The sequence below is a fragment of the Gorilla gorilla genome, chromosome 2 (genome assembly GCF_029281585.2).
Source record: "Gorilla gorilla gorilla isolate KB3781 chromosome 2, NHGRI_mGorGor1-v2.1_pri, whole genome shotgun sequence".
In the NCBI taxonomy this organism is placed as follows: Eukaryota; Metazoa; Chordata; class Mammalia; order Primates; family Hominidae; genus Gorilla; species Gorilla gorilla.
Window position 1 is genome coordinate 197,853,747 of NC_086017.1, and position 20,904 is coordinate 197,874,650.

The following is a 20,904-nucleotide window of genomic DNA, read 5'->3' on the forward strand; positions in this document are numbered from 1 at the left end:
TTAGAAAACAAACAAGCAAAAAAAAAAAAAAAAAAAAAAAAAAAAAAAAAAACTTTTTTTCTCTAATGTCTCACTACAACAATCAACACAAAAGACTTCTGTCACCAGACATATGGAGATGTCCCCACACACACCAAGCAGAGGACACCAGCTGAGTGTCTTCCAGTTTAATTCAATTCTGACGTTATCATCCTGGATAGCCTCAGAAACCACAGGTCGAGGGCTCAGTCCCGCAAGTCTGCCCCGCCCCTTCTCACCATTCACAAGTCTATGCCTTGGGAATTTCTGACCAACAGGCTTTAGGTTGGGGTTCCCACAAACTCCTCTTTGGGTTTGATTAATTTGCTAAAGTGGCTCACACAACTCAAGGAAACATTTACATTTACTGGCTTATTATAAAGGATATTTTTAAAAGTATGAATAAACAGATGAAGAGAGAGAGATACATAGATACATAGTGAGAGGTCTGGAAGGGTCCCGAGCCCAGGAACTTCTGTGCCCGAGGAGTTGGTTGAATGAGTTCTTTTTTTTTTCTTTTTTTTTTCTTTTTTTTTTTGAGATGGAGTTTTGCTCTTGTTGTCCAGGATGGAGTGCAATGGCACAATCTCGGCTCACTGCAACCTCCGCCTCCCAGGTTCAAGCGATTCTCCTGCCTCAGTCTCCTGAGTAGCTGGGATTTACAGGCGCCCACCACCACGCCCAGCTAATTTTGTATTTTTAGTAGAGACAGGGTTTCTCCATGTTGGTCAGGCTGGTCTTGAACCCCCACCTCAGGTGATCCACCCACCTGGGCCTCCGAAAGTGCTGGGATTACAGACATGAACCATGGCACCTGGCTGTTGAATGAGTTCTTATTCACCTTCCTGTCAGCCTCCATGTGTTCAGGTCTCCAAAACTCCCTGAACCCTGTCCTCTTGGGCCTTTTATGGAGACTTCTTGGATAGGCATGACTGAAGCATGGACAACCATGTTGAAATGTGATTGGACAAAAAGGGAATGATCTAAACCCAGCAAGTCCTGTCTGTTCAGATTCTTCTTGGCTCTTCAGTGCAGCATTCTTACCTCCAGGTAATGAGGCAGAACTTCCTCTGGAATGGAGAGTTTTATGAGTCACAATTAGATTAGAAGCCTGCATCAGGCAGGTGAAAGAAGGGCAAGAGAAGGTCAAAGAGAGAGATTCTGTTTACTGTGACATGGGCTATGGGAGTTATGAGTCACGAACCATGGATGAAAACACATACATTGGCCAGGTGCTGTGGCTCATGACTATAATCCTATAGCACTTTGGGAGGCTGAAGTGGGAGGATCACTTGAGCTCAGGAGTTCTAGACCAGCCTGGGTAACATAGTGAGCCCTCATCTCTAAAAATAAATAAATAAATAAATAAATAAATAAATCACACACACATATAAAAAATAATATCACAAGTTTCTGGGAAAGCAAAATGGAGGGGTGTGTGTCTAACCTAATGGTCTGCAACCTGGCCTACAGAGGAAGCTGGAAGAGTTGAAGGAGAGTATTCTGGCCGATAAATTCCTGTCTAGTAGAACTGACTAGAGCAGCAGAACTGCATTGCACTGGGCATGCTCAGCCAGACACGCAGAAATTGTTGAATTTTTGTTGCAACTTGGAGTGCCAGTGAGTGATAAAGGCGATACAGGTTGGTCTCCTCTTCATACTGTGGCTTCCGCTGGGCAGGATGAGATTGTAAAAGCCCTTCTGGGTAAATGTGCTCAAGTAAATGCTGTCAGTCAAAATGGCTGTACTCCCCTACATTATACAGCTTCCAAAAACAGGAATGAGATTGTTGTCAAGTTACTAGAAGGCGGGGTTGATCCACATGCTGAGGACCATTGTGAGGCTACAGCAATGCACCGGGCAGCAGCCAAGGGTAACTTGAAGATGATTCCTATCCTTCTGTACTACAGAACACCCACGAACATCCAAGACACTGAGGGTAACACTCCTCTACACTTAGCCTGTGATGAGGAGAGAGTGGAAGAAGGAGCAAGTGTCCAAGGAGCAAGTATTTACATTGAGAATAAAGAAGAAAAGACACCCCTGCAAGCGGCCAGAGGTGGCCTGGGTTTAATACTCAAGAGAATGGTGGAAGGTTAAACAGCTTGGATTTATTCTTACCTTTTTTTTTTTTTTTTTTTTTTTTTGAGACGGAGTCTCGCTCCGTCACCCAGGCTGGAGTGCAATGGTGTGATCTTGGCTCACTGCAACTTTTGCCTCCCTGGTTCAAGCAATTCTCCTGCCTCAGCCCTCTGAGTAGCTGGGATTACAGGCATGTGCCACCATGCCCGGCTACTTTTTGTATTTTCAGTAGAGACGGGCTTTCACCATCTTGGCCAGGCTGGTCTCAAACTCCTGACCTCAAGTGATCCGGCCGCCTTGACCTCCCAAAGTGCTGGGATTACAGGCATGAGCCACCATGCCCAGCCCTATTCTTACTTTTTATGTTGTGTTGTTGTTCCCAGTGTCCTGGAAACTAATGTACTTGTGCACAAGACATCATCTATGAATGATAAAGTTTTCTCACCTTCAAAGTCGTATAAATACGTTGACCATTGTTCCTGCTGAGTAACTTGTTCTAAGCTTACAGCTTTGCTTTCCAGGCAAATAACTGTTGAGATTGTTCTACTGCTGTCATATATTCTTGTATATTGAATTCTGGTTAATTTTGAATAACTAATTCTGTGGCTGTTGTGAGTTTTCAGCACCCTCCCATGTACCTTATATCCCTTTCTGAAACAGAACCGCTCCAATAGAAATAAGCCAGTTGTTCTGCCAGATGTTTCTATGTGGTTTCTGTAATGTGCCTCCATATAGTTAAAACATCCTAACTTGTTTTTCAAGCTTTCTCAGGCCTATGCCAACATTTCTGTTTGTTTGTTTGTTTGTTTGTTTTTATTTTGTTTTGTTTGTTTTTGAGATGGATTTTCACTTTTGTTGCCCAGGCTAGAGTGCAATGGCACGATCTCGGCTCATTGCAACCTCTGCCTCCTGGGTCCAAGCAATTCTCCTGTCTCAGCCTCCTGAGTAGCTGGGATAACAGACACATGCCACCACGCCTGGCTAATTTTTGTATTTTTAGTAGAGACGGGGTTTCATCACATTGGTCAGGCTGGTCTCGAACTCCTGACCTCAGGTGATCCGCCCACCTCGGCCTCCCAAAGTGCTGGGATTACAGGTGTGAGCCACCGCGCCCAGCCTAAAAATTGTTGTTGTTGTTGTTTGGTTTTTTTTTTTTTTTGAGACGGAGTCTCGCTCTGTCACCCAGGCAGGAGTGCAGTGGCGCAATCTCGGCTCACTGCAACCTCTGCCTCCTGGGTTCAAGCAATTATCTTGCTTAGCTTCTTGAGTAGCTGGAATTATAGGCGCATGCCACCACGCCTGGCTAATTTTTGTATTTTTAGTAGAGAGGTTTTTCACCACGTTGGTCAGGCTGGTCTTGAACTCCTGACCTGGTGATCTGCCAGCCTCGGCCTCCCAAAGTGCTGGAATTACAGATGTGAGCCACCATGCCCAGCCACATTTCTGTTTTGTTCAGCCATGAGATTTAATTTATTTTTGTGATAGGAGGAACATTTCTTTTTCTTTTTCTTTTTTTTTTTTGAGACAGAGTTTCACTCTTGTCACCCAGGCTGGAGTGCAATGGCATGATCTCAGCTCACTGCAACCTCTGCCTCCCGGGTTCAAGTGATTCTCCTGCCTCAGCCTCCTGGGTAGCTGGGACTACAGGCATGGGCCACCACACCTGGCTAATTCTTTTTTGTATTTTTAGTAGAGACGGGGTTTCACCATGTTGGCCAGGCTGGTCTTGAACTCCTGACTTCAGGTGATCCACCTGCCTTGGTCTCCCAAAGTGCTGGGATTACAGGAGTGAGCCACCGCGCCCAGATGGACATTTACATATTTTAGTGGACCAAATTTTAAGTTGGAGGGTGTGCTCTGAAATAATAAACAACAATAGCCCATGTACCCACGTATTTTTTTGATGAGCTGTTTACTCTAAAATAAAATGTATGGCTTTTTAAAAATACCTATATTGAGTCATCTTGTATTGAAAAGAATGTTAAGCTTGTTAAAATGATATGTAACAAAAATGTATTTTGATTTGTATTTCGGAAACTAAAAAATAAGATGTTGAAAGAAAAAAAATCACAAGCCTGATAAGTTATAATGAAGTTTTTCTTCACCAATCCGTTTCCTTTAATCCTGATATCACCAGACTGTACATATTCCTCACCCCTTCTTTTTATTTATTTTATTCTGTTTTATTGTATTTTATTTTTTGAGACAGGGTCTCACTCTGTCGCCCAGGCTGGAGTGCAGTGGAGGATAACAAAGTAATGGTGAATACTTTGAAAATTTGAAGTACTCGACATAATAGCTTTCTTACAAAGCATATTAAATGATATTGTAATTTATAGTTTCTTTCATTGAGATCAAGGCTAAGCCCAAAATTTTAAAGGAAAATAAAAATGAAAGGGCACTACCCCTTGACTCTTTTCTCTCTTTAGGGAAGACTCAAAGACCTTCTAGTAGATAGTATCAGAAAGTACCAGCGACTTATGCATCACTTCAAGTGTTTCAATTGGGACAGACAGGAAAGTGGCATAGTGGTGGTTCTAGGAGATATTTTCCCCCAAATCCTAGTAGTTAATCAAAAATAATCGTCACCAGCAACAACTGAAAATACTTATGTGTCTAGTCACAGACTTCAGCAGTCCCACTATTTAGAATTTTACATTGAAAGCAAGATCTAGCTGGGTGAGGTGGCTCACGCCTGTAATCCCAATGCTTTGGGAGGCCGAGGCAGGCAGATCACCTGAGGTCGGGAGTTTGAGACCAGCCTGGCTAACATGGCGAAACTCTGTCTCTACTAAAAATACAAAAAATTAGCCAGGCATGGTGGTGGATGCCTGTAATCTCAGCTACTTGGGAGGCTGAGGCACAAGAATTGCTTGAACCTGGGAGGTGGAGGTTGCAGTGAGCCGAGATCGTGCCATTGCACTCTAGCCTAGGAGACAGAGCTAGGCTCTGTGTCAAAAAAAAAAAAAAAAATCTACATTTGCCTCTGCCATGATTTGGCTAATGACTACAGATTCCAGTAGGCTACAATCTGTCAGTACCAGCATATCCCAGTGAGAAGATTTCAGATGGAGTATTTATTTTGATAGTTATGTGATTATTTTAATCAGCATTGGAAAAAATATAGCAAATTTAACCTGTGATTTCACTGAAGCTAAGTAAATGCGAATTGTAACCTATAGTTACAAAAATTTGTTAAGAAAAACTAGGCATCCCAGCACTTTGGGAGGCTGAACTGCGAGGATTGCTTGAGGCCAGGAGTTTGAGACCAGCCTGGGTAACACAGCAAGACCTCATCTCTTAAAAAAAAAAAAAAAGAAAAAGAAAAAGAAAACTTGGGTAAATATGTCAAAGAGTACTCAGGTATAGCAAAAATTATGAAGCCTGAATAACTGAAGAATGATTGGATTTATACCAAAAAATAAGGTCTGTAAACCGCTGCTTTGCTTCTGAGTTGACTGCGCCTCAGGCTTAGATGCAGGGACTACATTTAAAGGGCACCCTCACCAACCCGTGATACAGGCTCAGCTTTGAATCTGGGCAAACACCATACAAAGTCTACAAATAATATCAGCAGAAGTAACAACACAAAACAACGAATGTGGGAGTAAATAGGAGGAACTATTCTGTCACTCTGAGCTTGGTTCCTTAATGTAGTAGGAGGCGGAGGTTGCAGTGAGCAGAGATGGTGCCACTGCACTCCAGCCTGGGCGACAGAGCAAGACCCTGTCTCAAAAAAAAAAAAAAAAAAAAAAAAAAGGCTGGGCATGGTGGCTCACACCTGTAATCCCAGCACTTTGGGAGTCTGAGGTAGGTGGATTGCTTGAGGTCAGGAGTTTGAGACCAGCCTGGCCAACATGGTGAAACCCCATCTCTACTAAAAGTACAAAAATTAGCCAGGCATGGTGGCTTATGCCTGTACTCCCACCTACTTGTGGGGCTGAGGCAGGAGGATCACTTGAGCCCAGAAGGCAGAGGTTGCAGTGAGCAGAGACGGTGCCAGTGCACTCCAGCCTGGGGAACAGAGTGAGACCGTCTCAAAAAAAAAAAAAATCTTGAGATGGAGAGATTATCTTGGATTATTCAGGTGGGCCCATTGGAATCACAAAGTCCTTATAAGAGGGAGGCAGGACACTGGTAGACCAACGCAGGCGGATCATGAGGTCAGGAGATTGAGACCAGCCTGGCTAACACGGAGAAACCCCGTCTTTACTAAAAATACAAAAAATTAGCCGGGAGTGGTGGTGGGTGCCTGTAGTCCTGGCTACTTGGGAAGCTGAGGCAGGAGAATGGCGTGAACCCGGGAGGCAGAGCTTGCAGTGAGCCGAGATCGCACCACTGCACTCCAGCCTGGGCGACAGAGCAAGATTCTGTCTCCAGAAAAAAAGGGAGGCAGGAGGGTCAGAGTCAAAGAAGGTGTGACAATGGTGAAAGCAGAGGTCAGAGTGATGTGGCTATGAGCCAAGGAATGTAGGCAGTCTCTAGATAATGAAAAAGGCCTGCCCTGGAGCCTCCAGAAGGAACACATCTCTGCCTACTGCTTGATTTTAGCTCTGTGAGACCCATTTCAGATTTTTGATTTTTTTTTTTAACTAAATATCCAGACTTCAAGGAGACCATTTCAGATTTTTAACCTCCAGAGCTGTAAGATACTAAATTTGCAGCCGGGCACAGTGGCTCATGCCTGTAATCCCAGCATTTTGGGAGGCTGAGGCGGGTGGATCACCTGAGGTCAGGAGTTTGAGACTAGCCTGACCAACATGGTGAAACCCTGTCTCTACTAAAAATTCAAAAATTAGCCGGCCGTGGTGGTGGGCACCTGTAATCCCAGCTACTTGGGAGGCTGAGGCAGAAGAATCGCTTGAACCAGGAAGGCAGAGGTTGCAGTGAGCTGAGATCACGCCACTGCACTCCAGCCTGGGCGACAGAGTAAAACTCCATCTCAAAAAAAAAAAAGATACTAAATTTGTGTTGTTTTTAAGTCACTAACTTGGCAGTTTTAGTTATAGCAGCAACAGAAAACTAATACAAGCACCAAGGCACTGGGCTTTATATTGTGGGAGATACAAAGATTAATAAACATAATCTACCCTCTCAAGGTGGATACAATTTAGTAGAAGAGATGAAACACATTACTAAATATGCTAGAACATATCATAAAAGCAGCAGAAAGAATGGCTATGGGAGTCCAAAGGAAAGAAACCACTCTGTTTCTAGGGTTATTCATACTGGAGGAGGAGGTTTTTGAGCTGATCTTGAAAGGATAATGTAGATTTTCTTTTTCTTTTTGGAGACATGGTCTCGCTCTGTCACCCAAGCCAAAGTGCAGTGGCGCGATCTCAGCTTACTGCAGCCTCCACCTCCTGGGCTCAAGTTATCCACCCAGATCTCGGCTCACTGCAGCCTCCGCCTCCTGGGCTCAAGTTATACACCCACCTCAGCCTCCTGAGAAGTTTAGACTACAAGCGTGAGCCACTGCACACCGCACCCAGGCGGGATAAGTAAAAATTTTTTTTTTTTTTTTAGATGGAGTCTCTGTCGCCCAGGCTGGAGCACAGTGGCGCCATCTCGGCTCACTGCAACCCCCGCCTCCTGGGTTCAAGCAATTCTCCTGCCTCAGCCTCCTGAGTAGCTGGAACTACAGGCATGCGCCACCATGCCAAGCTAATTTTTTTTGTATTTTTAATAGAGACGGGGTTTCACCATGTTGGCCAGGATGGTCTCAATCTCTTGACCTAGTGATCCACCCGCCTCGGCCTCCCAAATTGCTGGGATTACATGCGAGAGCCACTGTGCCCTGCCAGGATAAGTAAATTTTTAGAGATGAATTTAAAAAGCTGGAGAAAGTGGCACACTTTTACAAATTAAATCACAATATAAGGCATTTTTAAATAAACCTATTATTAGTCATTTGATAAAGGAAATACTCCCATAATAAAAAACAATCATGCCCTAACATATCTTTTGTTTTAAGGAAGACACAAGGCCGGGCGTGGTGGCTCACGCCTGTAATCCCAGCACTTTGGGAGGCCGAGGCGGGCGGATCACAAGGTCAAGAGATCAAGACCATCCTGGCCAACATGGTGAAACCCCGTCTCTATTAAAAGTACAAAAAAAATTAGCTGGGCGTAGTGGCGCCTGCCTGTAATCCCAGCTACTCGGGAGGCTGAGGCAGGAGAATCGCTTGAACCTGGGAGGCAGAAGTTGCAGTGAGCCAGGATTGTGCCACTGCACTCCAGCCTGGCGACAAAGCAAGACTCCATCTCAGAAAAATAAAAATAAAAATAAAAAATAAGGAAGACACAATTAGATTTGCTCGAACCTAAATAATGACAGCATTGTAATTATAGTTTTAAAAATTATAAATGTCACTGGGTCCAGTGGCTCATGCCTGTAATCCCAGCACTTTGGGAGGCTGAGGTGAGAGGATTACTTGAAGCCAAGAGTTCAAGACCAACCTGGGCGACAGAGCAAGGCCCTATCTCTACAAAAATAAAAATTAAAAAATCACTGGGCATGGTGGCACCTGCCTGTAGTCCCAGCTACTTGGGAAGCTACGGTGGAAGGATGGTTTGAGCCCAGGAATTTGAGGTTGCCGTGAGCTATGATTGAGCCACTGTACTTCAGCCTGGCAACAGAGGGCGACCCCATCTAAAAAAAAAAAAAATTATAGTTGTAATATATGCTCATGGTACTAAAAAAACATAAACTGAACAGTAGTGTGTCAAGCAAAAAGTAAGTTTTCTGGCCGGGTGTGGTGGCTTACGTCTGTAATCTCAGCACTTTGGGAGGCCAAGTGGGGGCGGATCACCTGAGGTCAGGAGTTCAAGACCAGCCTGGCTAACGTGGTGAAACCCTGTCTCTACTAAAAATACAAAAATCAGCCAGGCATGGTGGCACACGCTTGTAATTCCAGCTACTTGGGAGGCTGAGGCAGGAGAATAGCTGGAACCTGGGAGGCAGAGATTGCAGTGAGCCAAGAGCATGCCAATGCACTCCAACCTGAGTGACAGAGTGAGTCTGCCTCAAAAAAAAGTAAGGTTTTCCTGTCTGTTTCCCATTTGCACTCTCTATTAGAGGAAATCACTGTTTCCTTCTAGAAAAGTTTGATTGAAATAATTATGTATAATACATGTTTCTCTGCATAAACCTACGCATGTACCCATCCATTTTTTTTTTAAATATAGAGATGGGGTCTTACTATGTTGCCCAGGCTGGTCTCAAACTCCTGAGCTGAAGCAGTCCTCCCACCTCGGCCTCTCAAAGTGCTGGGATTATAGATGTGAGCCACCATGACCTGCTTATCCATCCATTTTTTTAAATTATTACTATTTTTGAGACAGAGTCTAGCTCTGTCGCCCAGGCTGAACTGTAGTGGCACAATCTCGGCTCACTGCCTCCTCCACCTCCCGGGTTCAAGCAATTCTCCTACCTCAGCCTCCTGAGTAGCTGGGATTACAGGTGTGTGCCACCATGTCCGGCTCATTTTTGTATTTTTAGTAGAGACAGGGTTTTGCCATGTTAGCCAGGCTGGTCTCGAATTCCTGAGCTCAGGTGATCCACCTGCCTCAGCCTCCCGAAGTGCTGGGATTACAGGCATGAGCCACTGTAGCCGGCTTACCCCTCCATTTGTTCACACAAACAGGACCTTGCAAAATATAATGATCTTTGAGAAGTTACAATATATAAACATCTTTGCATATTGGTACACAGAGATCTAGAGACTTCATTGTTATTGTTATTTTTCACTAATGTCATTTTGTTACAGGAAGGGGGTCCCGATCCAGACCCCAAGAGAGGGTTCTTGGATCTCACACAAGAAAGATTTCAGGGTGAGTTCACAGTGCAAAGTAGAAGCAAGTTCATTAAGAAAGTAAAGTAGTGAAAGTACAGCTATTCCATAGACAGAGTAGAATGTTCCCGAAAGTAACAGGAAGAACGCATCCACCCTAGGTACAATACTTGTATATATAGAATAAAAAAAGATCATGGGAAGATGTGCTGTGCTCAAGAGTTTGTGATAAAGGATTAATTTTCTTAATTACTGTATTTTGCAAGAATCGATATTATTATCTTTAAAGCAAAATTAGGAATGCCTTTGTTCTCAAGATATTGGGATATCAGGACACTCCCAAGTCTGGGTCTGTTTAGTAAACATTATCAATTTGTTCCCTTACTAAACATCTAGAGGCTAGGAATACCTTTCTGGTACAGCAGCCCAGCAAGTTCCAGCCTCATTTTCCTAGCCCTCACTCAAGATGGAGTCTGTCTGGTTAGAACGCCTCTGGCAATTCTATTGTACCAGTATTCACTCTAGGAGGCCATATTACATTTAACAATCATTCTCTCTCTTTATTTTATTTTGTTGGAGACAGAGACTCACTCTGTCACCCAGGCTGGAGTGCAGTGGCACAATCACAGCTTACTGCAGCCTCGGACTCCTGGATTCAATCAATCCTCCCACCTCAGCTTCCTGAGAAGCTGGGACTACAGGCGTGCACTACTATACCCAGATAATTTATTTTTAAATTTTTATTTATTAACTTTTATTTATTATTTATTATTATTATTTTTTTGAGATGGAGTCTTGCTCTGTCGCCCAGGCTGGAGTGCAGTGGTGTAATCTCGGCTCCCTGCAAACTCCCCCTCCTGGGTTCAAGTGACTCTCCTGCCTCAGCCTCCCAAGTAGGTGGAATTACAGGTGCACATCACCATGCCCAGCTAATTTTTATATTTTTTAACCCCTGACAATCACTACTGTTTTCTATTTCTATAATTTTGTGTTTTCAAAAATGTTATATCTTGCAGGAGGTAACTATTTATTTATTTATTTGAGACAGATGTTTACATATTGTAAATGCTCAAAGATCATTATATTTTGCAAGAGACCAGGTTTCACCATGTTGGCCAGGCTGGTCTCAAACTCCTGACCTCAGGTGATCCATCTGCCTCAGCCTCCAAAAGCGTTGGGATTACAGGTGTGAGCCACTGGGCCTGGCCCATGTTGCCCTTTAATAGCCACAGTTCATCTGTCTCCTGCCCCCATTCTCTCCTTAACCCCTGACAACCACTTGTGTTTTCTGTTTCTATAATTTTGTCTTTTCAAAAATATTATATCATGCAGGAGGCAACTATTTATTTATTTATTTATTTATTTATTTATTTATTTATTTGAGACAGAGTCTCACTCTATCACCCGGCTGGAGTGCAGTGGTATGATCTCAGCTCACTGCAACCTCCACCTCCTGGGTTCAAGCAATTCTCCTGCCTCAGCCTCCCGAGTAGCTGGGATTACAGTCATGCGCCACCATGCCCAGCTAATTTTTGTATTTTTAGTAGAAATGGGCTTTCCCCATGTTGGCCAGGCTGGTCTCGAACTCTTGACCTCAAGTGATCCACCTGCCTAGGCCTCCCAAAGTGCTGGGATTACAGGCGTGAGCCACTGCGCCTGGCCAAGGGGTAGCTTTTTAGCATTGACTTAAAATTCAGCATAATAATCTGGAGATTCATACAGGTTGTGATATGTAATAATAAATAGACCCTTTCTTTTTATTACCAAGTAGTATTCCACAGTATGAATATATCACAGTTTACCCATTCATCCATTGAAAGACATCTGGATTGTTTTCAGTTTCTGCCTATTACAAATAAAGCTGCTCTGAACATTCATATCAGAGTCTTCATTTCTCTCAGCTAAATGCCCAAGAGTGAAATTGCTGGATCACATGGTATGGTGGTGGTTACCTGTTTAGCTTTTTAAGAAACTATTGCTGCAACCAGGCGTAGTGGCTCACGCCTGTAATCCCAGCGCTTTGGGAGGCCAAGGCGGGCGGATCACCTGAGGTCAGGAGTTTGAGACCAGCCTGGCCAACATGGTGAAACTCTGTCTCTAATAAAAATACAAAAATTAGTCAGGCATGGTGGCGGGTTCCTGTAATCCCAGCTCCTCGGGAGGCTGAGGCAGGAGAATCGCTTGAGCCTGGGAGGCAGAGGTTGCAGTGAGCCGAGACCATGAAACTGCACTCCAGCCTGGGCGAAAGAGCGAGACTCCGTATCAAAAAAAAAAAAAAAAGAAAGAAAGAAAGAAAGAAAAGAAAAGAAAAGAAACTACTACTGCTTTCCAGGTGGCTACACCTCACTTTACATTTCCATCAGCAGAGGATGAGAGATCCAGTTTCTCTGCATCCTTGTCAGAATTTGTTGTTGTCACTTTGTTATTTTAGCCATTCTAATAGGTGTACAGCAATATTTCATTGTGGTTTTTATTTGCATTTCTCAAATGGCTAATAGTGTTAAACATCTTTTTGTATGCTTGTTTGCCATCTGTATATCCTCCTCAGTGAAATGTTTGTTTTCTTTTTTAAATTTTGTTTAATGTTTTAAAAATATGCAACACTTCATGAATTTGCATGTCATCTTTGCGCAGGGCCCGTATTGTTCCGATTTTTTAATACATGTGCTGCGGAAGTGAGCACAGAATGTTTCTCAAATCTTTTGTTCATGCTGTATTAGGACTGTTTTGTTTTTGCTTTTGTTTTTGAGACAGAGTCTTGCTCTGTTGTCCAGGCAGGAGTGCAGTGGCTTGATCTGGGCTCATTGCAACCTCCGTCTCCCGGGTTCAAGAGATTCTCCTGCCTCGGCTTCCCGAGTAGCTGGGATTACAGGCGTCTGCCGCGACGCCCGGCTAATGTTTATATTTTTATTAGAGATGGGATGTCACCATGCTGGCCAGGCTGGTCTCGAACTCCCAGCCTCAGGCAACCTGCCTGCCTCGGCCACCCAAACTGCTGGGATTACAGGCATGAGCCACCGCGCCCGGCCAAAACTGTTGTTTTTTTACTGTTGAGTTTTTTTGCAAGTTTTTATCTATTCTAGATACCAGTACTTTGCCAGATACGTGGTTTGCACATATTTTCTCCTCTATAGCTTATATTTTCATCCTTATTTTAACAGGGTCTTTCAAAAGCCAAGGTTTTCCTGTGCGCTCGGAGGAGCCATAGCTGCCAGCTGGGCTGGCGGCGGGGAGAGCTGGCCTGGGGGCCGGGTCCCGTGGAGGGTCGCGCAGACAGTGTGTCCGGAGCGCCCCCGGCGGGAGCGCAGGCTGCGGGGCGAGAGGGGAGAGGAGGCGGCGGATAAGGTGATGGCGAGAAGATGGAGGAAGAGCAGACGAAGGAAGAGAAAGGAGATGGAAGAGAGAATGTCACCAGAGGAGACCGAAGGGACACATTTTGACGCTGCAGGAGAAGCTGTGGGCCAGGCAGAAAGAAAAGGACCAGCTTTTTCTGCAGCTCAAGAAAGTTTCCATGAGGAGGAAAAACGGAGGCGAAAGGAGCAGAGCGACCTGACCTTCTGACATCCGCTGTGAGCCGGCGGAGCCCGATTATTCACGCGGGGACTCGCTTCCTCCTCGGCATGCAGGCAGCGCTGGAGGGCACGATCGCCCGGGCATTGTCATAGCAGCTGACCCAGCCAAGCAGATGTTCAGACCCCACGTGCTTACGACCCGGAAGTCCGTGGGCTCAGCGGCGGCTTTTGCAGGGACCCCAGAGCAGGCAGCCTGGGCGGTGCCGCTGGGACTGCTCAGCCCCTACCTCAATATGGGCCCACATAGCTAGCCTATGGCCCTAGTCGGCAGCTCAGAGCAGTTCAGTGCTCCCTGGGGTGCATTCATGTCCCAGCCACAACCTTATGTTCTGCTGGGCCACTTTCAGCACACCCAGACAGGGTTCCTCCTCTGGTGCTGCTCTGTCTTTGAAACCGCAGATAGACCATGCTAACCAGCACACAGGTTTCCCTGGTCCATCCTCCCTGACCCCCATGCATGCCCAGGCTCTGCATCCAGGCCCTAGACTCCTTGCCTAATCCCAGCTCCCCGCGAAGATGCAGCCAGCAGGAACGTCTAGGTTTTGCAGCTACCAACCAACCAGGCCCTCAGCAACTCGTCATCCAACACAGCCAGAACGTGTCATGCTGCAAGTGACCATCAGATAGCTTCAATTTCGTCCTGCCCACACACACACACCATGGGTGTGGGTTCCCCCCGAGTGTCCCAGCCCAAGGCCAATATAATCTACTTGCCATTGGGAGAAGGAGAAGGAGAAGGACAAGATGGAGAAGGAGGAGGAAGGAAGAAGAGAGCAACGGGTTTTAAGGATAAGTCCAATTTATCAATTTTTCCTTTTTATTTTTTCATTTGTCTCAAGCATGTTCATAATTGGTCACCAAAGCATTTTCGTCATGGCTGCTTTACAACCTTGACCAGTATAATAATTCCAACATTCCTATCATCTCAGAGTTGGCATCCATTGTCTTTTTCATTCAGTTTGAGATCTTCATTTTTTTTTTTTTTTTTTTTTTTTTTTGAGACGGAGTCTCCCTTTGTCACCCAGGCTGGAGTGCAATGGCACAATCTCTGCTCACTGGAACCTCCACCTCCTGTGTTCAAGCAATTCTCCCACCTCAGCCTCCCGAGTAGCTGGGATTACAGGCACCTGCCATCATGCCCCGCTAATTTTTTTTGCTATTTTTGTGGAGATGGGGTTTCACCATGTTGGCTAGGCTGGTCTTGAACTCCTGACCTCAGGTGATCCTCCCACTTTGGTTTCCCAAAGGGCTGGGATTACAGGTGTGAGCCACCGCGCCCGGCCACGATTTTTGGCTTAAGTGATTTTTTTTGTTTGTTTTGTTTTGAGACGGAGTCTCGCCCTGTCCCTCAGGCTGGAGTGCAGTGGCGCAATCCAGGCTCACTGCAAGCTCCGCCTCCCAGGCTCACGTCATTCTCCTGCCTCAGCCTTCCCAGCAGCTGGGACTACAGGTGCCCGCCGCCACGCACTGGCTAATTTTTTGTATTTTTAGTAGAGACGGGGTTTCACCGTGTTAGCCAGGATGGTCTCGATCTCCTGACCTTGTGATCCACCCGCCTCGGCCTCCCAAAGTGCTGGGATTACAGGCGTGAGCCACCGCGCCCGGCCGGCTTAAGTGATTTTCTATTGAAATCTGGAAACTTCTGTATTGTTATGTGACTCAAGATCTTTTTTTCTCTGTGTATTTTTCTTTCTTTCTTTCTTTCTTTTTTTTGTTTTTTTTGAGACGGAGTCTCACTCTGTTGCCTAGTCTGGAGTGCAATGGCGCGACCTCAACTCACTGCAACCTCCGCCTCCTGGGTTCAAGTGATTCTCCTGCCTCAGCCTCCTGAGTAACTGGGATTATAGGCGCGTGACACCACACCCGGATAATTTTTGTATTTTTAGTGGAGATGGGGTTTCACCATGTTGGCCAGGCTGGTCTCGAGCTCCTGACCTCAAGTGATCCACCCGCCTCGGCATCCCAAAGTGTTGGGATTACAGGCATGAGCCACCGTGTCTGGCCTGTTTTTTAAATCAGTAGACTAACAACTACAATTAGGTGGGAAAACAAAACATTCTAATGGATTAACTTCCTTCTAACTAGATTATCTGGCTAGGAATATATTTTTATTTTGGTAAAATAGGAATAACATAAAAAGTACCATTTTAACCATTTTTAAGCGTATACTTCAGTAGCATTGTGCATATTCATGATATGATACAACCATGACAGCTATTCATCTGCAAACCTGTTTCCCCAAATTGGAACTCTGTTCACATTAAACAGTAACTATTCATTCTCCCCTCCCCCAGTCCCTGATAACCCTCCTACTTTCTGTTTCTATGCTCTTATAAGTGGACTCATATACTACTTGTCCTTCTGTGTCTGGTTTATTTCACTTAGCATAATGTCTTCAAAGTTGCATTCGTACTGTAGCATGGATCGGAATTTCATTCCTTTTTAAGGCTGAATAATATTCCATTGATGTATAAAGCACAATTTGATTTTTTGTGTTGTTTGTTTTTTGGAGACAGGGTCTTGTTCTGTTGTCCCCGGGCTGGAGTGCAGTGGCGTGATCATGGCTTACTGCTGCCTTCACCTCCCAGGCTCAAGCAAGCCTCCTGCCTCAGCCTTCCCCGAGTAGCTGGGACCACAAGCACATGCCACCACACCTGGCTAATTACTTGATTTTTTTGTAGAGATGGGGTCTCCCTATATTGCCCAGGCTGGTCTCAAACTTCTGGACTCAACTGATCTTCATATCTCAGCCTCCCAGAGTGCTGGAATTACAGGCGTGAACCACCGCGCCCAGCCACACTTGTTTTATCTACTGATAAAACAGTAGTCAATGAATGCTTGGGTTGCTGTCACCTTTTGGCTATTGTGAATAATGCTGCTATGAACACTGGTGTACAAATAATCTGTCTGCATCCCTGCTATCAATTATTTTAGATATATACTCAGAAGTGGAATTGGTGGATCATATGATAATTCTTTAATGTTTGGAGTAACTGCCATACTGTTCACAGTGGCTATGCCATTTTACCTTTCTACTAGCAATGTACAAGGATTTTGGTTTTCCACATCCACACCAACAATTGTTATTTTCTATTTTTTAAAAAAATTAATAGTCATTTCGGTCAGCCGTGCTGGCTCACACCTGTAATCCCAGCACTTTGGGAGGCCGAGGCAGGAGGATCGCTTAAGCCTAGGAGTTCACGACCAGCCTAAGCAACAATTGAGACTCGCCTCCCAACCCTTCCCACCCCGTTCTCTATTTAAAATAATAATAGTCATCTTAATGGGTGTGAAGTGGTATCTCACTGCGGTTTTGATTTGCATTCCTCTAGTGATTAGGGATGCTGAGCATTTTTCACATGCTCATTAGATCTTACTTCAATCTCTGGCTCTGGCTGGCTTTCTCTGATGCCGCTGTGGCCGGGGAAGGACAGCACAGCCTTCCTACTGCCAGCAGGAGGTACAAGTCCAGATTTCTCACACACACACCAGAAGGGATGATCCTTGTTACTGCTGGGTGGGGGCTGGAGTTCCTCATGTTGTCTCCGCCGACACTACAATGAGGCGGCCTCATGATGACTGTCGATCAAGTCCTGATTTCCCAGCGGGCCTTGTATAACACCACCTTAGTGGGATCTGAAGGATCACCTTTGTTCCTGCCCGGTGGGCCTGGAAGTTGAAGCTGCTCCATGGTCTCCTCTGACAATGTGGTGGTGGTAGTGGCGGGGGTCTGGGGGTGGAGGTTGTCAGAGAACCTCATTACAGCCTCCCAAGGGTAGAATCGTGGGCTCCCCAGTTGGATTTGCTGGCATGGGTGTGAGTAGGACCACAGCTGCTTCTGTGGTATTTGGCTGAAATAATGGAATTACTGTCTACAGCTTTTCTATCTTCCTAGAATGCCTCTGTCCTGGGTGGAGAAAGCAGCCTTTTGCTGGAGCTTTTCTAGTCTATGCCGGTTGGCTTTTCTGGGTTGCTAGCTTCTTCAGCATTTTTTTTTTTTTTTTTTTTTGAGGCAGAGTCTCGCTCTGTCGCCCAGGCTGGAGTGCAGTGGCGCGATCTCGGCTCACTGCAAGCTCCGCCTCCAGGGTTCACGCCATTCTCCTGCCTCAGACTCCCAAGTAACTGGGACTACAGGTGCCCGCCACCACGCCCGGCTAATTTTTTGTATTTTTAGTAGAGACAGGGGTTTCACCGTGTTAGCCAGGATGGGCTTGATCTCCTGACCTCGTGATCCGCCCGCCTCGGCATCCCGAAGTGCTGGGATTACAGGCGTGAGCCACCGCGCCCGGCCGCTTCTTCAGTTTCAACTCAGGATGTGTGAAGGAAGAAGAAAACCCAGGGAATTCACTATCATGTGTATCTTGAGGTTCCTACCTGTCTGCCTTCTTTTCCCCACCTCCCAGAGTCTTCTTGTGTTTGCTTTATATATAATGTCCAGGGTTTTCAGTTGCACTTGGTAGGAGGAACAGGAAAAATTTTGCCAACTCCATCTCTCCAGAAGTAGAAGTAGACCTCATTGTTTGTAATGACTGATACACACGGCATACAATTTACTAACCAATCTTCTTTTGACAGCCATTGAAGTCGTTTATAGTTTTATTATTTTAATAGTTTTTTTTCCTATTAAAATAATGAATGGCCAGGTGCGGTGGCTCAGCCTGTAATCCCGGCACTTTGCGGAGCCGAGACGGGTGGATCACCTGAAGTCAGGAGTTCGAGACCGGCCTGGCCAACATGGCAAAACCCTGTCTCTTCTAAAATACAAAAATTAGCTGGGTGTGGTGGCATGCACCTGTAATCCCAGCTACTCGGGAGACTGAAACAAGAGAACCACTTGAATCTGGAAGGTGGAGGTTGCAGTGAGCCAAATCGCACCATTTGCACTCCACCCTGGGCAACAGAGACAGACTCTGTCTCAAAAAACAAAAACAAACAAACAAAAAAAGAAAAAAGAAAAAGAAAAAATAGAGGAAAAATTTTTTACCTAAAGTATGATTTCCATTATGTTTAAAAACAAACAGACATTCTTGGGGTTGGTGATTGTTTTCTGTCATTTCCAAAAAATGATATAACTATTATTTTTAATGAACTATATAGGAATATATGTATATATATAGTTTATATATACATATATAGTTTATACATATATATAGTTTATATATATGTATATATAGTTTATATACGTATATATAGTTTATATATATGTATATATAGTTTATATATGTATATATAGCTTATATATACATATATAGTTTATATATGTATATATAGTTTATATATACGTATATATAAACTATATATTTATGTATACGTATATATAAACTTTATCTCATTTATACGATAAAGATGAAAGATGAGGCCGGGCAACGTTATGAGAATTAAAAGAGATAAATTCCTGGCCAGGCATGGTGGCTCACACCTGTAATCCCAGCACTTTGGGAGGCGGAGGCGGGCGGATCACCTGAGGTTGGGAGTTCGAGACCAGTCTGACCAACATGGAGAAACCCCATCTGTACTAAAAATACAAAATTAGCGGGGCGTGGTGGTGGATGCCTGTAATCCCAGCTACTCAGGAGGCTGAGGCAGGAGAATCGCTTGAACCCGGGAGGCAGAGACTGTGGTGAGCCGAGATTGCACCACTGCACTCCAGCTTGGGCAATGAGAGCAAAACTCTGTCTCAAAAAGAAAATAAACAAACATGAAAGATGAGTTGGTTGTGTCACATGAAGAGGGTAGTATAGAGCCCCAGGTAATGGGGCACAGGAGTGGGATTCCAGATACCAGGCCCACATTTCTGGGGTGAGATTGCCAATCATGGTCTTTCTTCCATCCCTCACAGAGGTGTAGGTTTGTCCTGAAGACAAACCTAATCCTGGAGACTTCATGCAATCTAGAAGAGATGTGCAAACTGATGAAAAACAGTGATTTTTTTTTTTTTTTGAGACAGTCTTGCTCTGTCACCCAGGCTGGAGTGCAGTGGCGCAATCTTGGCTCACTGCAACCTCCACCTCCTGAGTTCAAGCAATTCTCCTGCCTCAACCTTCCGAGTACCTGGGATTACAGGTGCCCACCACCATGCCTGGCTAATTTTTTGTATTTTTAGTAGAGACAGGGTTTCACCACGTTGGCCAGGCTGGTGTCAAACTCCCGACCTCAGGTGATCCACTGGCCTTGGCCTTCCAAAGTGCTGGGGTTACAGCTGTGGGTCACCATGCCTGGCCAAAATAGTGAATCTTTGAGGTAAAATAAAGATGTCGCCCAGGCTGGAGTGCCATGATCATGCCAGTGCACCCTCTGCCTCCCAGATTCAAGTGATTCTCCTGCTTTCCTGCCTCAGCTTCCCCCGTAGCTGGGACCACAGGTGTGCGCCACCATGCCCAGCTAATTTTTGTATTTTTGATAGAGATGGGGTTTCACCATGTTGGCCTGGCTAGTCTGGAACTACTGATCTCAAGTGATCCGCCCACCTCGGCCTCCCAGAGTGCTGGGATTATAGGCATGAGCCACTGCTCCCAGCCTTAATTTTTCAAAATCAGAAGCCGGCCCCACCTCAGTTCAGATCCAGTGAATCTGGGTGAGAGGGCAGAGACCACAAGTATCTGCATTTCAAATAGATGTTCCCATTGATTTTTATGCATACCACAGTTTCTGATCACCTGATTTGAAGTACAGCAATGTACTTGTATTTTAGTCTTCCTCTATAATGGTAAAAAAACTTCTGTATCTTGGCTACACAAAAGAGTTTAATAACCTTGGATCAGCGGATTCAAAACTAGTTCTTAGCTAGTTTAAAAGTCCTTCCATGGTCCTCCTCAGTTTTCTCCATTTTCTTCAACTCTGTTAATATCTTTACCTATCTTGATGCAAATTATTATTATTATTATTATTTTGAGACATAATCTTTCTCCATCGCCTAGGTTGGAGTGCAGTGGTGGGATCTCAGCTCACTGCAACCTCCGCCTCCCGAATTCAAGCGATTCTCCTGCCTGAGTAGCTGGGATTACAGGTGTGCGCCAACACAACCGGCTAATTTTTGTATTTTATCCCCCCCGAGACGGAGTCTTGCTCTGTCGCCCAGGCTAGAGTGCAGTGGCGTGATCTCGGCTCACTGCAACCTCCGCCTCCCAGGTTCAAGCAATTCTCCTGCCTCAGCCTCCTGAGTAGCTGGGATTACAGGAGCACACCACCACATCAGACTGATTTTTGTATTTTTAGTAGAAAGGGAGTTTCACCAGGTTGGCCAGACTGGTCACGAACTCCTGACCTCAAGTGACCCACCCGCCTCGGCCTCCCAAAGTGTTGGGATTAGGCATGAGCCACCATGCCTAGCCTAATTTTTTTATTTTTAGTAGAGACTGGATTTCTCCACGTTCGCCAGGCTGGTCTCGAACTCCTAATCTCAATTGTTCGGCTCGCCTCAGCCTCCCAAAGTGCTGGGAT

The 20,904-nt window shown here is 45.2% G+C and overlaps 2 pseudogenes; one reads left to right on the forward strand and one right to left on the reverse strand.

Annotated features, from left to right (window-relative positions):
* Window positions 1-1,228: 1,228 nt before the first annotated feature.
* LOC129532498 (26S proteasome non-ATPase regulatory subunit 10-like) lies at window positions 1,229-2,120 on the forward strand (annotated as a pseudogene).
* A 10,361-nt stretch (window positions 2,121-12,481) lies between these two features.
* LOC115934158 (uncharacterized) lies at window positions 12,482-12,575 on the reverse strand (annotated as a pseudogene).
* Window positions 12,576-20,904: the final 8,329 nt, after the last annotated feature.